General features: G+C 33.1%; 1 protein-coding gene across 1 annotated transcript in view; it reads left to right on the top strand.

The window, feature by feature from the left end:
* The window catches only part of SEMA3C (semaphorin 3C), a 709,622-nt gene that overhangs the window by 516,646 nt on the left and 176,474 nt on the right, over positions 1-16,502 (top strand). The window lies entirely within an intron of this gene.

Here is a 16,502-nt window from a genome sequence, read left to right as displayed (position 1 = left end):
GCTGTGGCCTCCAGATCAGTTATTCTTCCATTGGTGCATCCCCTTCATATAATTATTTATAATCTGATTAGTTTTATTAGAATTAATTTCTTCTGACTGCCATTTATTGATAACTGCCAAAACCTTGAAGGAGATAATTGTGGTCCTTTCTTCTGGTGGTGAACAATTTGAGCCTTGCCTTACATATTTTATGTTTTTCTTTTCAGTTGTTATTGTTTTAATTGTTTTAACATTAATCTAATATGCAATGTATTGTAGAACAGGCATATAAAATTGTCTTATTGACTGATTTAAACATTTGCTTTCTGCAGTTTCCTTATTTCTTCATAAAACCAATAATTTATTCCATCTTTCTATAGTCCCCTTTCTTCTTTTACTGATCTCAACACAGCACCAAATCCACCTCTCTTCTCTGTAACTCACTTTTAATCAAAATTTAACATTCTACATATTATAGTGTTTTTAGTGTAAACGTATACAGACTTCAATGATCATTCCTTGCAAAGTCATTAATTCAGAAAGGTAGGCTGCAACAGGTATGGTTAACTAATCCAACTTCAAATAACCGAATTTTTCCCTGGGTCTCTGCCACATCATTTTAAATAACGTCTCCTTCCTGACAAGCTGTTTGCTGGCATGTGTCCTTTTTTACATGACACTATGACTACGTAGGTCAGTTACTCCATAAACATTCTTGTTCCTCAAATCTAAGTAAAGAGTTTAACTCTTCACCCTCTTCCACTATGACCACCTCAACAATTTCCTCCATAATGATGACCAGTGGTCTTTCTAATTCCATTAGCTGTAATCCAAAACTTTGCTACTAAGATTAGAATTTTATCAGGTAATCCTTTCTATTCCAGATAAATAGTTTATCTTCATCATTATCTTTTAACTCCTTCCCCCTCTTTGTTGAGTCAAACAAGAAATATTCCAACAAGCATGGGAAGCATTACAAGTCCTGGTAAAGTTTTCTTAGGTCTGACTCTATGACAGCTTGGCATTGTTGAACAGAGATGCAATATACAGGCCTAGTATGATCCAACCATTCAAAACAAATTGTATAAAATAAATAAACAAAGAAACAATCAAGCAAATAAAGGATGAAAATGTGTTTCGTGGCTTAACCATGAAAATGAAAATCATGTAATTCTGTTAGATGAAAAGTATTCTTTGGTTTTTTTCCTTTCATTTTTAATTTTAGCCAGAATAGAATAGAATACTAATCCATCAAGACCATTAGTACATTCTCAAAATGTATCCTCAACAAATATAATACTTTGTAAATGTACTTTATTTAACTCACCAAAAAAAGTCCTATAAAAAATAACTTGCTCATTCTATTTGCAATTCATCTTTAAGTTTTCATTCAGCTACAGCCTTTTTCAGTTTTCTAATTGTGCCATATTTTTAGCACTATTGTTGAATTACTTTTCATTATACATTACACATTGCATTATTTGGAGCTAATGTCCGGTTTGTACTCAGAACAGAAACAGCCAGTAAAGTCTTGGCTATCAATTCCTAAAAGAAATTTGATATAGTAGCCTTGGATTGTCACAGGAAAACAAGTAGTACAATGTATTTGTATCTAAAAGAGGCAGATAATACTTTAATAAAACATATTAACTCTGCCCAGATGGTGCAACATTTAACAATTAGCAAGCAGAGCTTTGGTCAGTAGTGCAGTGATTACATTGTCCAATATGAAGGTCTTAGAGGCACACCAAAAGAGGATGGCTAAAAAGTTGTATGTCATTCATTTATGTAGGAAATCATGTTAAAAACAGCAGCTTTGATGATAACATATAATGGCATGAGACAAACCGCCATAACATATCTGTACAAGGCTGTATCTTTTGAAAATGTCAAGAAATGTGATTAATGATTGCAGAGATATATAGTTGTTTTCAAATTACAGTTTCATTACAAAATACATTATCTTGAGACATGTATGCTCTTTAATATTGCTTAGAAGACATCATATTTTTGGAAAATTTCAGCAAAGTATTATCTGGCTAATAAAATGATGTTGTGGGGATGCATTGCCCAGATAACCCTATAGAGTCTTTAGATTCTGTTTATGGTTTCTGTTTTGAGATAATCCTAATGAAAAAAAATATTTGTAGGTTATAACTCCCCTAAGTGAGAGAGCAAAATTATATATAACATACATACACACACATGCACTCATACACACACACACACACACACACACACACACACACACACACACACACACACACACACATATATATATATATATATATATATATATATATATATATATATATATATTTGGTTCCCTATCAGAAGCCTGAAACACTATAAGCCTGAAAATCAAAATCCTGAAAACTAAAGCCTGAAAATTCAAAATCCCGAAAGCCCAAAATCCTGAAACTCAAAATCCTGAAAACACAAATAATGCTACTATGTCACTATAAAGACACTAATATCTACCAACTGACCCTGACCCTAACCCTAACCCTAAGGTCCGTCACTATCGCACACTCACTGACCCAGCCTAACCTAACTCTGACCGCGCCCCTAACCCAATATTTGTCACTATTGCATACATGCCTAACCTGCCCTAACCCTAACTCCAATAAACCGCCCTAACCCTAACATAAAACCAACGCACACTTACCTGAACAGCGCATGACCCTAACACCACAGGGCTAACAATAGCAAAGCCACAATGACGTCACTTTGTCCATTTTGTGTTTTCAGGATTTTGAGTTTCAGGATTTTGGGTTTTCGGGATTTTGAATTTTCAGGCTTTAGTTTTCAGGATTTTGATTTTCAGGCTTATAGTGTTTCAGGCTTCTGATAGGGAACCATATATATATATATATATATATATATATATATATATATATATATATATATATTTATACTGCAAAGAGAATGTATGCTTGTTTGATGATGCAGTTTCATTCGGTAATATGGTTAGCAGTTTGTTGCCCAAGTTGCTCTTTTTGTTATTTATGTATGCAGAACTGTTTTTTTCAAGCTTTGTGTTTTACTTGCTTTTATTCAGTTCAACTATTAATAGGAAACAGTTTTGTACTATATACACTGGTGTCCCTTTCACTAGCACAGCTGCTTCAGTGAAATTAAATGAAATAAGAGATGTAATATGCAACAAGTGAGTTTTATTCTTGTTTAATTACAAGAGAACTGCAAAAAATTATTCAGTATTTCTCAACAACAGACACTGATTTTTAAGCATCAGGTTTTGTGCTAATACCAGCCATACCAAAAAGCATTTTTATACTGTATGTTTCAATAAACCAGAAGCAATAGTCATCTAAATGTATCTAATTATGTCCAGCTGTGAGCAGTGTGGTTATAACAAATGTGCATTTTTTTGTTTTATATAACTATACTTTATTATATAAATAACAAACATAGTTGATAACTGCCCCAAACTCTCAGTTATAATCCAGACAAAATAAGTTTGCCAGATAATGTTAAATGGTTAAATATACTTATTTGCACACAGTTTTTAAACAAGAAACTCCCTTTTCTGTGCATGGTAGATTTATTTCAGTATCTTATTTTGCTGCTTGTCCATAATTCTCTTTTTCCTACTCACTGTATAACTTGCAGTAAAAACTACAGAGGCGGAATGGTCTGTGCAATATGGCTTTGTACACACTGCTACTGGCACATTACCAAAGATGTGTGACTAAATGTGTAAAGAAAAGCAATACAAGTCTGACATTTGCACATTACTTTAGTTATATTTTTATCAAGGGCCTGTCCTTAGAAAGTTCTGGAACAGATTTATTAATTAATTATGCTTAAATTGTTATTAAAGTTGATATTGTATTATAGAGATAACATTTGTTATGTACTTGATAACAATTTTAATTAATTCTAATTATTTCCAACATTGCAGAAGATGTGTTTTTCCTGGACAAAGAAAATCCAAGGACAATGTTAATATATGGAATTTTCTCAACATCAAGGTATTTTTCTTTCACTCCGTGATCATCTGTAAATCTAAGGCTCACAATTAATGAAGTGTGCATCTGAGTAAGTTTGAAAAGACACATTTAAAATGCTTACTGGTATTATGCTGAATATTAAATGTGAGGTATCTTTGGTTCTTATGTATTTTTTTAAATTTTGAATTTCAGTGCTCTGTCCATAAAGTCTAAAATGGCAGACTTAACTAGACTGGCAAAACTGCATTAAGTAGTTCAGGCAATTTAGGTTTCCTGCTGTATTGTTTACTTGTAGTAGAAAGTACAGTATGCTGAGTGCTGAGAGTGAACCATTTCTTGGCAGCAGGGGACAGAAATCCATTGAAATCAAGGAACTATAGTATTTTAATTTATGGTAGTTCTAGCAGTGTGCTTATCTCTGGTACACTGATGCATTACTATCTAGTACATATTTCATTATATCTTTTGTTTTATGTTCTTAATTGACTATGCCATCAATAAGGTTCATTGGTTGTGTTACAATGAGCACCAATCAAATTCCATCATTCTGTATCAATGTACTTCAAATGTGTCTGAGTCTCTTTCTTGAAAAATGTGTTACATTATTAAATTTCATGCCCCTAAGCTTTGATTATTTTATGTATCATACTCAAAAGAGAAAATACTGATTTTACATTTTTAATCACTCATAAAATATATCCATTCATTCATTAACTCAAGTACTGATTTTAAATCTTTAAACACTCATGAAGTATAGTCATTCATTCACTCACTCACTTTCAGTTTATATACACACAGAGTCAGACACACATACACAAGCACACACACACACACACACACACACACACACACACACACACACACACACACACACACACACACAGTTTAAGTATTGCTAATTTACCTACCCAAATGCCTTTATAATATGTAAATAAATTTAAAACCCCACGAACAATCTACAGGGTATAAAAAGAACATGGAATTTGTTTACAGAAGTGCAGAATCATAAAATCTGAATTGCACTGCCCACTTTCAATAACTACAGTGTAGCAATTTTCAGTCTGCTGGGCAAGGGTGTTCTTAGGCTTCTGTTGTTATGTTTTTATTTGTTAGGTTTTCATTTTACAAGATTGGAGAACTATTTTTTTGATGTACTATTATAGAAAGCATGTTTAAAAGCATATTACTTTTGTTTAATCACTCTGAGTTTTCCAAGGCACAAACAATAAATACGTTCCTTATGTGAGTCAGAAAAAGTACTGTATATTGGCTCACACTTGACAGAAAACATTGATGCATTATCAACATGAAAGCATTTCCTTTTAAGTAGCAAGGAAACTATGAGACTGACATCATATCCATGGCAGTTGTCTTTGCATCTTTAAAGGCAGCAAGATCTGAAGAAGAAAGAGACAGAAAAGATTTAGCTAATAAAATTATGTACAATGGAGACTGGAAAAATAGCCAAAGTATGCACTCTGAGTAATAAAGTTCAACCTGCATAAAACTTTTCTAACAGACGGGTGTCAGCCAGTAAATAAATGCATTCCCCACTACTGATGTCAGATTCCTGGACTGCTATTAGCACTCACAGAGAAACACCATAGAGAAATGTACTATGTCCAGAATGTACTGACAGGAGTGTGCAGTGCTGTGTGTATTTGTGACCCAGGTCAATCTGTTCAAATAAATCCTTTTTTCTTCACACCTTCAAAGCTATAAATGACTGCTCATGAGGGAATGGTTTTAAAAAGGATTCAAGTTATCATGGAAACTACGGCCTTATTTAACAAAAAATGTCTGAGAGCTAAGATTACTAATTTCCTAGAAGACTTGACATTTACACAAGAAATGAACTCTTTAAAACCTGAACAAAATCATTCAGCTCACGTGGTGTATTACATGACTTTACAGTAGTTGTTCTTATGAGACAGGTGTTTGGAGAAAAAAAAATAGGTCACTGGAAAGTTAATCAGGCTGAGGAAAAAATGCTTTGCATTTCTCTTGTGACTGCTTGGTTATCTCTTGGTCAACTGAGAGGCCCATTTCGGATAACTTGTTTTATTCTGGACCATTGTCTGATCTAATAAGAAAAAAAAAAAAAAACTTTTCCCACCACAAATATTTTTCCTGTGACTGCATGATTATCTGTTGGTCACCTGACAGTCCCATTGGGATACCATTTAATAATCTGCACCATTATCTTATCTAATGAGAACAAACAATTCACAGCTTTATTTGTCATTGGTGGTCTGTGGGATCATAAGAATATTCAAGAATATTCTACTTTGATCAGCACTTGGCCAAAAACTGCTAAACTGGGTAGTATCAGTTACTCCATGCTTAGTACTTTTACAGCAACTACAAAGTTTATTAACAGCAATCTATCTGTAGTCAAAACTCAATGTTCACTAGTTAAATGTTACATTTTTAGTTGCAGAGATAAAATGGCACAGCCTCTTATCATTCAACAACTACAATCACAGTGTTCTAGGATGGCTTATTGAATGTTAAAATTAATATCATTAAATCAATTTCAATGAAGGCTGGACAACTTGATAAACAACACATTTCTGAACTGGGCATATGGCCCTTTTGGTAGACAAGTTTTTTTAAGGAATTATACCAGCTCGGTGTTTGTGGTGATTCTACTTCATATTTCAGAACTAAAAAGAATGTCTTCTTCCTTAGCTGCTGTTAAATCTGAAGAAAAATATACTTAGGCATATTTAGTGCCTTTCCAGAGTCTACTTAACAGTCCAAAACATAAAGATTGCAAGACTAAGAGGTGAGACATTTCTCTGGGATTAGAATTAATTTTATTTAAAACAAAATGCAAATTAAAGAATAACTAGTGCAGTTTCTATCCGTCTTAATAATTCTTACAGAGTATTCAATACAGCTAGAGTACAGTCTTCACCTTGGCCAATGGTAGTCAAAATTTTTACAGCAAGAGGGAGAGTCACTGTCTTGTTCTATACTCCTTCAAATCAGAACTGATAACAAATATAACTAATTATATAATAATATAGTGTAATTAATATAATATCATGATAAAACAATTGACATCAAGAGCTAAAAATATTGAATTGATGGGTCCTGCAATATCCCAGGATGCATCTTAAATAGCATGAAGCATGATTTAATCACAGACCTAATAAGAGGTGACCTGTGTCTGGCATACAAGACATCCTCCAACCCATTACTGATGGATTTACTGCACATCGGCAAGTCAAATGGCATTAGAAATTATGTGTCTGGGGATCTAAACCACTTCTGCAATATCAACAGAAGAGTTTGGAGGGACAATTATATCTTGCAGAGGATACTGCTGTGGAATAGATTCCCCATCCACATAAAGTTCTTTCCTATCCATATTCAAGTGCAACGTAGATCTATTGATGGAAAACAGAAAATGGACTGCCCACTGTACTAATAATGAACAGAAGCAATTCCTAAATGTTTTATCCCATGCATGGGTCCTTTCAAATGATCTATGGTATAATCACAATTATTGTCATTTGGGGCAATATGTAATAAGTTATTTTGAGCACAAAAACGAAAACTCTCTAGGCTTAAAATAGCCCACAAGGGAGCTAGCCTGGTACTTACCTAGGAACTTCTAACACTATACTTTCCATATTTACTGACCATTCCCAAGATGTGTTGAAAAATAAGTACTTACTTCTCAACACCAAACCGTATGGGAAAAAAGTGCAAAAACACTACTGCTTTTTCCTTAAAATAAAAATCCAGCTAGAGAGGCCCATGTTATTTTATTTTTGAATTAATCCAGGAAGTAGAAGCTAATTTTTCCACAAAGCAAACTAAATAACTGACAGTGTGGTCACTACGAAACTTGTACTCATTTTAGTTTTGATTTTCTTTATGTACTTTTGCATTTAAACTCAGGTTTAATTTATTTTGCTAGTCAGTAGTATATATTAAGTTCCAAGTTAGCAGCATGCAGTAATTTCCAAGATAATTTCTCTCTTTTCTTACTCAGATTATACCTAAGAAAATCTTCTTCTTCTTTCAGCTTTTAATTTCATAAATACATTACATGTTTGCTTCCTGTTATGTTTTACATGGATATGCATACATTTATCAGTCATTGTTTCTTTACATGTCATTGTGGTTGACTGTATTCATAAGCAATGAAAATCCTGGCATTTATTAGTTGCAGGAAAGCATCCATATTATGCTTTGAGGAAACACAAGCTACTACCAAGATTACAGGAGTTATAACCTTGCATCTGCATCTCCCTGTTTAGTAATAAGTAGAGCCTCCCTTCACTGTTTCCTAAATGTAGAAAATCTTCTGGATTTATGGACAGATTGCATGTCATGATTATATACAGTTATTTCATAACCACAAGCTTTCTATTTTATTTATTTTTATTTCACATGTTCACTCTTCTATAACACATATTGCATCTTTCTTGACCATTGTCAGACCATAACTGTTTTCTTTTCTATCAAATGTACCTCATTTTAATAATGGATATAACAGGAAATGTTTTAAAACTGTCTGATAGTTACAAAATCTAGTGTGTATATAAAAATGTATACATTTTCATTTGGCAATATTTTCAATCTATACAGAACAGCAAATCTTCAATGATTCTATACGTAGCTCAATAAATCATTCCAAATTTAGATGCAAAAATTCATTATATCCCAGATCAAAAATTATATAACTCAACTGAACTGTATCAAAAATGCTTCCGACTAACTATGACAAATATACTTTTGGGAAAAATACTTCTGGGAGAAGAAACTAATTAAATCAGGTTAGACAAATATGAATATTAAAACAATGTTTAAAAAGGTCATACAGGAAAACCAATTGGTTAAAAACACAAAAAGAAAAATCTAGCAAAGCTAGAATTTCCACTGTATGATACCCTAAACCTCTTGAATCAGAGGCAACATTTGATATATATAAATTACCCTTTAAGGATATCAGGTGTTTCAGCTAAATGGCAATTCTGAATGTCAATGACTTTTTTCTTTTACTTTTAAGTCTTTTTATTGATAATTTCAGGCCAATAAAGCCAAATCCCTCTAGCTGTGGACTATATGAACAAACAGGAAGGTCTCTTGCTTTACAGTGTTGGAAACAAGACTTTTGAAACTACACATTATATTGTTCTCAAGACAACTCAATTAATTATCAGACTGTCTTACTTCCTTAAGAGGAAGCAATAAAGTTTTCAACAAATTTGTTCTATGCAATAAATGAAAAATATTTCTTTAACCAGTTTGCCAGTTCCTAGGTATAAAAAAACACAACCCATAAGAGCAGACAGAGCATTTTTTATTTATTTATTTATTTTTTTACCCAAAACTCAAAATCTGTTTATTCTCTAAAGAACTATAAATAGAATAAAATGATCTGATGGCCTGACAATCTATTGAATTCTCTTTGTATAGTTAAATGGTCATTTTACTTTTTGTGATTTGATGTCTTTCAACACCCAATTGCCCTAACCTATCCTTCATGCAATTACTTAATATCTGTCTTGCTAATGAACCATAAAACTCTGGCTATCACATTGACTATTATTATTATTGTGCTGTGAGCACTGACTCCTGACAGATTGTTGGAGTATAATTAATCAAATACTTCCTCAGTCTCACAAGCAGATCATGTTTCCTTTCCAGCTTTGTTTGTGACTTACAAATTCTGATTCTAATAACCCGTGACTGCTATTTATTTGAATACCATCATTTTCTAGAGTTTCTATAATTCAGGTTATCAACAATCTATCTGATCTCTTGAACTGATGTATGGTTTGAGTTTTCAGCTATTGCAAATTCCTGATATTTCCATTCAGATTGTTAACGACATTTGCTCTCATACATTTCCCAATGTTAAAGCTAAAAACTTATACTTTTCTACTACAAGTATTATCTGGAATAAGATAAGAGTCCCTTTCTAAAACATTGTCTTGTTGCAGTGGAGAGGTCTATGTATCTGAGTGAAACTAGGAGTTATACCATGTAGGGTTATCCTAGACAGTCTGCTGATGGCAGAGATATCAGACTAAATGTGGTCTACTGGTGAAGTTAATTGCAATCCATTCATTTTTTCAGAGAAAACATTGTGAGCAAATGGATCCAGAAACATCCCAGGCATGATAATGTCTTTGAGCTGGCAAAGACTCTGACTTGGCTAAAGGGAAATAACAACATGGCACGAGCTTCCTTTGTCATTTACTTTATGTTTTCTACACACCACTTACTCTTGTACTTCAAAAACAAACTGCTTATCTTACAAATATAGCACTCTAAAAATTGTGTGTTTGAATATCCTGATGATGTAACCATATATTGGTCTGACTGTATTCATGAGGCCTCATTAACAAATACCATGTTTACTGCTAGCCCTAAATGAGCCCACAATCTACTTTTATGAAATCTATACCCTTTATTCCACATCTTTCATTCCTACTGTCTCTGCAATCACTTCTGTGCCTATAATTCAAAATTTAAAATGTTTATGCATTATGTATTTTAGTTTTATGTGACTGTTTTATCTGGGGTTTGTATAAGCAACGTGTTATCTTCAAAACGGAGGTCATTCTTGACAAACTACTTTTACAAGCTAGTTAGAATGAAAGTATTTGAAATATGTATACTTACTTTATTTTCTTTATCAAACCAATCAAATGTTTATTTAATAAATTCATTCATGTTATAGTTAGGGACTGTATGGCAGTTTTTTTCATCAAATACTGGAATGTTACAATGGCCCTTGCTAGATCAATTTCTCTGTTTTTTTTTTTTTTGAAGTGCAGGACTGAAATGAATCAAAAGGGGCAAGACAGATGTTTCTATTGAGCATGGCTGCTATTGTTTATTTGTGGGTTTACATTTGTGTTTTCTTCTGTTTTTTTTTTTTTTTTTTTTTTTTTTTTTGTGATGCAGGTAATGATGATATAGGGAAAATGTGAATGCCAGGGCTTTCCTTAATGATTAATTATGAGAAATGTGGTTCACTGAGTTTTGTCTCATGCTAAATTTTGATAAAAGTAGGATTCTATTGGCTTTGTCTGACAATGAGCTTTGTTTGTATTATATTTGCAAGATGCTGTGGTATAACAACATATTAAATAATTTGTACTTCTAGCCTGCCTCAGAATAAACTAAAGGATGCACAGGAATAATAACCATCAACCCACCATTTTTCCTCATATTTTACATTGGGTCAGGGTGTCAAATTAACTGTCACCATCTTTCTTGAATCACCGTCACTGGCCTATCTTCTTTGGCAGTCATGTCTGATGGTCACAGGTCTGCTTTCATGCAATCCATCCATGTGTTCACTGGATTCCCTCATTTCTTCTTGCCTTCTCCCTGCCCCTGAAAGGTTAATAGCTTCATAGGTTAATACTTGGCTAACTGGCCTTGGGGCCATTTTACATCTATTTAAATTTGCCATTAATAGAAAACACCCTTATCCATTTTCATGTCTATATTAATATACTACCCCCAAAGCAGTGATGGAGTTCTGGGTTTGCTAGTGATTACCTCTAGGGTAGTACATTTGAATATTTAAAGGGCCATATTATACGAAAGAACATTTTGATACTGCCTCTGTCCAAAAAGTACTGGGGCAGTCTTGGGGCAACCTTCTTCATTCCCATCCACAAATTCAAGTTATACCAGAATATGGACAGGGATGAATTTTGCTTTACATGGATGGGGAGTCTTTTCCAGAGTACTGGTAAGCTCTGAGAGATCTATCTGTTTTTCCAAGCTGTTCTGTTTAAGTTGCAAAAGAGGTTTGGGTTCCTGGAATGAATATTTCTGACACCATTGGACTTGTGGAAATGCAGTATATCCATCAGTACTGGATCAGAGGATGCCTTGTAAACCAGATACAGATTGCCCTTTCAGCAGTTTGTAGGAAACCAAATATAGTGACAACACATTGAGACAGTCCATGTAGAACATCTGTTTTGGCCCTGTATTCTGTTTGTGAGGAGTCACTGTGGGCATTCGTAAGAGGAGCAGACTAAAGGGGAGCAATAACATCCCTGGAAATGGAAGCTATCCCTTTACTTATTAGTTACACTATATATTAGAACTTTCTTACCACTGTAGACACATGTTGGTCAAATGTTAGGTCACTATCCACATATTTTTCCAAATTCCAAAACATAAGGCCAACACTTAGGGGATATATTTTTCAATGCAGCAATTTCCCAGGGTGGAGGATTTCCCAAAGGATACAGTAATGCACTCTTTGGCATTTAGTTTTAGTCCATAGTTCTGACAGTAGTTATTTGTTTGGGCAAGGCTCCCTGTAGGATAGCTGAGTAATTTGAAGATTTGGTGATGACTCGTAACTCACTCAAGCCTAAAATAACTTTGTTTCTATATTTGCAGTTCACACCTAGACTGCTTTATTGTGTCAAGAACATTTTTTGGGTCTGACTTCTTTAACTAAGTGATTTACCGGCAAATAATAGGGCAAGGAGTTTAAAAAAATACTCTAAGATTAGTAGTCTAGGATGTTCTGCAGTGGAGAAATTAATCTCTGTTTGCCACTTATTATTCATATTTCCAATTTTTTATTCATAGAAAACTACATGTTATTGAGATATGTGGTGTGAAGCACCAAAGTGGTTGACGGGATAATTCAGTATCAGTGCTGGTTTGTATCATACTATACTAGAAATATTGCTAGTTGTTTCCTAGTAATTATAAAAATAAGCAATATTTCCATAGGTACTTAATACTTGAAAAAGAGAATGACTTACAAACTGTTAAATATCATTAAGTAAAACCTTCGATGCTATTGAAAACAACTGTCTTTGATATTTGCACTGTAAGTTGCATATCTTGAGAGATATCCAGTAGTATTTATTTTGCTAATTATACAGCTAGGCATATATTTTCAAATTTCTGTAAATATCTCAATAAAAATAGATCTATATAAGTATTTCTTATTGTCATGTGAAAGCTTATGTCTGGTTAACAATAATGTTCTTGCAATATATGTCTAGGTCAAATAGTTTTCAAGATATGAAAATTTGTGAACGTTTACAAAAAATATAATCTGGGTTTTGTGTGCATTATAATATATTACATTATTTATGGGAAAGACTATGAATGCACCATTATCACTATCAAGAATACTTCTTAGTACTAATATTGCTGTTTGCTGTTTGTACAGTTTTAATAGCTTTTATTGTTCATAAAATATTTTCACTTGAAGCATGGCCAAGGATGAGCCTTGAGTAGCATCACTTTCAGCTATGTCTTATCATATCTTTTATGACAGAATTTTTTAAATATATCTAACTAAAAACATTTTTTATATATTTGGTTTCATTTAATAGTCTATTTAGTTAGTATTATATTATTTTTTACTTTATTTTAACTTTTCCTGTCAAAAAAACAAGAGACAAGTTTCTGGCATCTGGCTTCAATATAAGCTTCACAAAATCTTCACTTCATGACTCAACATTAAAAAAAAAAAGAGTTTCAAACTCTATTAACTACTATACAGGAATTATCAACAAAAAACTTGACAGAATGGACACGAAGACTGATAATTTTAAAGAAACTACTTCACAACAAATGGAGACTTTACATCAAGATCTCAAGCAACAGAAGAAACAAATTACCAGTATAGAAACATCATTAAATGACATGGATAGTAGAATACAACAAAATGAACATAACTTGAAATTTCTTTTAACTCCCTGCTTCTAACAAAAATAGATGATCTAGAGAATAGATCACGAAGAAATAACATCAGGATCTTCGGGCTACCTGATAATCTTGAAGAAAATAATATGGAGAAAATTTTAACCTCATGGATACTTGAGATTTTACAGCTTCCTGAAGCACTTTCTTTTTGTATAGAAGGAGCCCACAGGTCCTTGTCTACATCTAAACATAAAAAAAGTAATTCCACAAAATCTGTCATAGTCAAATTCATATCAATACATGATAAAGAAATAGTGTTGAAGACTGCCTGGTCTAGGTCACTAATTAAATACAAAGATAACATCATACATTTTGATAATGACTATTCTTCAGATGTCATAACTAAAAGGAAATAATTCTTACCATTGCTCAAAGAACTTAAAAAAAAAACCACAAATGAAGTCTCATCTGCTTTTCCCTGCAAGGCTGAAAATCTTCCTTCAAGATGGTCCTAAGATATTTGATGAGTTAGATGCAGCTATCAAATACATAAATCAATAAAATATTGGAAAAAATAGATGAAATGGACTGGGCTAGTTCAAGGCTTAAAATAATTGCTGAAAACTGTGCCTGGAAAACAGATGAACACAAGAAGAAACTTAAAAAATATTTTTTTTTTATTTTTTTACAATATGGATTTTTTTTTTTGTTTTTTACTTACATATGACTTTTCTTATGACCCAGAAGTCAAGGAGTGTTGTTCTAATCTTTTTTATATTATGTTTTTGGCTTATGTTATTCATTGACTAGTTAATTAGTTTCTTTTAATAGTTATTAGATCTTTGTTTTAACCTATACCATAACCAGTTGCATTTTGATATGTGTGTTGCCAGCAGTTCCATTGCAGAGGGGGCATTTGGCTCTTGTAGGGAAAATGGGGTTTGTTTATTCACTAGGATTAGGCACAGTCAGTAAAATGTTACATCATGTAAGTGTGCTTTTTTTTCGACTGGTCACAGCAGTGTAATATGTGGGTTTTGTTTGATTTCATTTGGGATATGTTCTTCTTTGTTGATAACTTCCAGGTAGATTATCACTGACTCTGTAGAGGAGTTGTTAGTTAACTGACATACCCATCTAACAAACACCTTCTTGTTGAGTAATTTTATTGTTGAGTGATACTGTAGTGGCTGCAGATGGATGAATGATATCTGGGTCATCTCTCCAGTTTGTAGGGTTGAGTGTTGGGGGTCTGTAGGTAGATAGCAGCCACAATGTGATGGAAATGCTGGAGATAATCGGAGGCTGTCCTGTGCTGCTGATGTCCTTGACTTCATGAGCTGACTGGAGAGGTTTGTGGGGAAGTCTATTTTGCATATTGTGCTTTGGAGCGTGGTTGCAATGATATGTAAATACAGATAAATATTTAGCCCCTTGCTCTGACTGTTTCCAAACATTCTCACTGCCTCTACAGTTAGGCATTTCCTTCTTTTTCTTTGTTTCTTAATGGCAACCAAGCAGTTCTTGAATACTCATCAAAAACTGAAAAACCAAACTGGAACTGACTGACTGAGAAATAGTGGGACAGAGTCCATTATCCATTAAAGGTATATGTATGAGGCTCATTGACACACATAATTCTTAATTACTGAGGTGTAGCCAGTACGCATGTGCTGTCTGCTTTTTGCATACAGAACTGTTCAGAATTCAACAGTGGTGCAGTAAAATGTTTAATTACAGAGTTTAACTGCACATTTTATAGACTACTGAATTAATAACTGGAGCAGTAGTAATAAGGCATCTTAAAATAACATTAGCCAGCTCACACAGCAGCAGATGTGACTTAAAATCCCTTTGCTCAGCAGCTGTTCATCATAATAAAAGTTATCAATTGTTTCTGCCATAAAATATACAGAATCTTAAAGCTGTGTGTTGGTAAGGTGCAGGATGGAAACATTATAAAATGCTGGAATTAATAATTTTGCTGTATTTCAGCTTATACTCACCTTTCTTAACACTTAAGCAGTCACTCTGTTTACCAGTTGTGTGGAACTAATGTGATATGAACTCACCTTCTTAGCTTTTTTTTTCCTCATTTTAATTATGAAAGCTGTTGGGGCAGAAGTGGCTGTGTAAGATAAAGCCAAAGAAAGTCATTCTGAATATTGAAAAAATGTTTAGTGCATAAAGTAAAGGGGGCCCTCCCTTAAAAAACCTTGTTTCACTGTTTCCTAAATGTAGAAAATCTTCTGGATTTATGGACAGATTGCATGTCATGATTATATACAGTTATTTCATAACCACAAGCTTTCTATTTTATTTATTTTTATTTCACATGTTCACTCTTCTATAACACATATTGCATCTTTCTTGACCATTGTCAGACCATAACTGTTTTCTTTTCTATCAAATGTACCTCATTTTAATAATGGATATAACAGGAAATGTTTTAAAACTGTCTGATAGTTACAAAATCTAGTGTGTATATAAAAATGTATACATTTTCATTTGGCAATATTTTCAATCTATACAGAACAGCAAATCTTCAATGATTCTATACGTAGCTCAATAAATCATTCCAAATTTAGATGCAAAAATTCATTATATCCCAGATCAAAAATTATATAACTCAACTGAACTGTATCAAAAATGCTTCCGACTAACTATGACAAATATACTTTTGGGAAAAATACTTCTGGGAGAAGAAACTAATTAAATCAGGTTAGACAAATATGAATATTAAAACAATGTTTAAAAAGGTCATACAGGAAAACCAATTGGTTAAAAACACAAAAAGAAAAATCTAGCAAAGCTAGAATTTCCACTGTATGATACCTTAAACCTCTTGAATCAGAGGCAACATTTGATATATGTAAATTACCC

Source organism: Protopterus annectens, chromosome 11.part0, assembly GCF_019279795.1.
Source record: "Protopterus annectens isolate FY-2018-M chromosome 11.part0, PAN1.0, whole genome shotgun sequence".
In the NCBI taxonomy this organism is placed as follows: Eukaryota; Metazoa; Chordata; order Ceratodontiformes; family Protopteridae; genus Protopterus; species Protopterus annectens.
This window is presented reverse-complemented; position numbering and strand designations above follow the sequence as displayed.